The sequence below is a fragment of the Choristoneura fumiferana genome, chromosome 12, assembly GCF_025370935.1.
Source record: "Choristoneura fumiferana chromosome 12, NRCan_CFum_1, whole genome shotgun sequence".
Lineage (NCBI taxonomy): Eukaryota > Metazoa > Arthropoda > Insecta > Lepidoptera > Tortricidae > Choristoneura > Choristoneura fumiferana.
The window spans coordinates 1,493,945-1,497,786 of NC_133483.1; positions in this window are offsets into that span (position 1 = coordinate 1,493,945).

Sequence of the window (3,842 nt, forward strand, 5' to 3'; positions counted from 1 at the left end):
TTTCGCAACGTAACGTTTGGCAATCTGTTTCATTTCCCAACTTTTAATTTCGCAAACTCTAAAACAATAAATATTTCAGGATTTATTTCAGGGCCATGGTGTAGAACCCTTTAGGTTAGGTTAATTTAGTTTAAAAAAATCCTGAAATATTTACAGTTTCAGAAATATTAAACAGTTGGGAAATGAAAAGTTGCGAAATGAAACAGGTTTCTAAACGTTATTCGCCGAAACATTAGTAAACCGGCGCATTGTGTTTTGTTTCTTTTCTTTTGTACAATAAAGAGTTTACACACATACATCCGTACGTCACGCTTGATTCAATAAATTAGACCAATAGGTCAAATCACTAGGTTTGGTCAGAATACGTATAAAGGTCTCTACCCACTACACCGTAACATGCCATGACCGTAATAGGAACGAGTCAGGAGCGGAATGTCTGGCGCATACGTGACACACGACGGCGACGGTTTTTTTTTTATTCGACTGGATGGCAAACGAGCAAGTGGGTCTCCTGATGATAACAGATTACCACCGCCCATAGACACCTGCAACACCAGGGGGATTGCAGATTGTGTAAGATGGGTTGGTAGGAAACGCGCTAGTGGGCATAGTCTCATACTTTTCGATACAAAGAATATATTTTTGGCTGATACGTTGCTATTAGGTCCATCATCCCAGTATATACGTCCCACTGCTGGGCACAGGCCTCCTCTGAGAACAAGAGGGCTTGGGCCATAGTTCCCACGCGGGCCCAGTGCGGATTGGGAACTTCACACGCAGCATTGAATTGCTTCGCAGGTTAGTGTAGGTTTCCTCACGATGTTTTCCTTCACCGCAAAGCTCGTGTAAATTTCAAATGTAATTCCGCACATGAATTTTGAAAAACTTTTGAACGTTTGAACCCACGACCCTCTGCTTGAGAGGCGATAGGTCAAACCACTAGGCCACCACGGCTTCTATTAGGTACGGTCATGGTACTCATAAGATACGGTGTAAAGAAAACTTGAAAACATAAACCCTGAAGCAGCTGCGATCCGATTACTCGAATTAGTATGATTTATGGTAAGAATAAAGACACCTTTGTTCTTGACGCATTTATAAATGGTTTTCGGATGACTTTCATATTTAAAAGGTTCCGACGCAAAACAAATGATCGCGCGAAATAAGAAACAACCTTGTTTTGTTTTTGTTGAAAATCCTGACAATACGAGAACTTTTCTTTAGGGAAGTTATAAATTTATAAGTTTTAATTAGTCCATTAGGGTCTCTCCAAACCTGTCGACGCTGAAATCGGCTTAAGCTGATCAAAAAACTAAGACCCTTAAGAGCGTTTATACCTGCTGAGCTGTTAATTTTTCTCGATTATTCCATGTAATCTGATGGAACTCTTCCTAATACGTAAGTAATGTGTCTACTCCAATAAATTTTCGTGATAGACTTTTATACTCTTTAAAAACGAATTAACGGAATATAAAACGTTTGCAATGCCATGAAGGAATTGCCTTAAAACGGTCACAGCTCCTAACTTTTAGTGTATTTGTACCGCATAGAATTATACTTTTCATACGTAACTCAGGAGACGTTACCATGACAACAAAGTTCACTTAAAAGTTGATTGACTCATCTATGGCTCTGAATCCTGTGCTAAGAGTCCTTGTGTACTTATAGGACATTAGTAAAAAAACTTTACAAAATACTTATACTTAAAACAGAAACATTTTTTTTTTGATATCCTTCTTGACGATAATTTGCTTTCAATTTACACAAAACTCCTGTTTATGTTAGCATAGCCCTGCTTCTAAAAAAATACCTACTCAACAAAAACGGAAGCGTGTAGTAGAGTATTTAAAAGTAAATTCGGCCTAGCCAGCCCCATCAGAGCCCATAATAATAGGAGTCATTTATAGAATGGCTTTTTAGGGTCGCCGTCACCGAAACCGATGAGGTCAACTCTACAATACATAAACCTACTCAATGAGTATTAAGCCTCAGACATGGGTACTCAGTGGGAGTGCTCTTTTCAAAAGAATCGATTAAGTAGATGAAGTCGAAAAGCTACTGCAAGATCAAACAAATAAATAGTTTTACAGGGTGAAGCTAAATAAAACTTAAATAAAACCATTTAATACCCTCCTTCGGGAAGTCGGGTAAAAAAGAAAAATATTACGCAACCGACCAAATTCATTGAAACAAAACTCGTACCCTCGTAAAAGTGTAAATTTCTGCACAACCTCGAAACATTTCTGCATGGATATGCAAATTTTCTGAGAAAAAAGTCTGCCTAATGGCACCCGCTGGCGATACCTAAAATAATTTTAAAAATTATGTCTAAAATGTTTTATCTTTATACACGAAAACCTTTTAAAATATTTAAATACAAAGTTAAAAGTTACATTAGTTTGTTTGAAATTCTTTGCTTTTTCTTAAATTCTTTTTCTAGTACATTCGAATGAGAGATAAGATTTTTAATTTCAATGAATTCGAGTATTATTAAGATATTAGCAGGATTACCGACCAGATTCTTTTAGTTCACAAACTCGGCAAAGTTAGAGGTGAGACGTATTTAGTGGTAGGTATAGGTTTTATCATGGATGCCAAAACGCGTTCCTGCCGGGCCCTTTTAGCGTACGAGTATTTAGAAGTACAGCGACTCGAAACGTTAACCATCAACTCGGCGACTTCTAAATACTTACGTCAGCTAATAAATTGAATACTGAGACATTTTTCCACTACCTAAAGGTTAAATTTATTTTTTTACTGTTTAAACAAAACAGCTGCCAGTCCTGAAAGTGTATAAAGTATGAAGGTAAGTTTTAATTACACCTAGCTAAAATAAAATACTCGTAGGTATTTAAAATGCTTTCTAAACTATATACATTTAAATGTAATGTTAAGCGCCCGTAATACGCTTTCTATGAAAAATCGTATTTAGCTATATTGAGTAGCGTACTCGTAAATACTCGTGGACCTAGTCTTTGGATCTAGTCTTTTTGTGGACGCGTACTTCGCAACTTGGCTATGTCACCACTATGAACAAAAAAATAACCAGGTTTAGATTAATCTTGAAGTTGCTCATTTCAAGTTGCTATTAACAAATAAAATTTTTCATTTCATTTCATTTCATTTTCAATTGTTCTGATCATAGAAGTCTCAGGGTGCACTTTATCTTTTAAATAATCGTACTCGCAACAGCTTATTTTTAAATACCGATATTTTCATGTCATCTGCATTTTCTTTGCGCATTAGCCTGTGCGCGACTTCGTCTTTGTAGAATTCGTTTAATTTCAAATTCAATACGCAGATATTTTGAAACCATGGAAAGGACATACGATAGTTTTTATCCCGGAAAAAATGCATAGTTTCCGCGGAGCTGTGGAGTTGCGACAGACGAATTATTGGCTGACGAAATCTTGGGCAAAAGCTAGTATTAGGTATATGGGAATTTATCGTGATAGATTTGTAAGCCCAAGAATAAATGAAGCGATCAAAATGAAGAAAGTAATTTTACTAGGAGTGGCCTTACATACCATCTTTAATAAAACGCTTAGTAGGATCGTACGACAGCTGCGTAATGCTATATATTAGGTACGCAATGAAATGTTTTACAGGTGGTAGAACCTTGTGCAAGGTCCGCCCGGATTTCTACCACCATCTTGCTCGCTAATCCTGCCGTGAAGCAGCAGTGCTTGCACTGTTGTGTTTCGGCGTGGAGAGTAAGATAGCCGTGAAATAACTGGCACTTGAGGTATCCCATCTTAGGCCTCTAGGTTGGCAAGCATCATACCCTGGTGTTGCAGATATTTATGGGCGGTGGTGGATCTCTTACCATCAAGAGACCCACT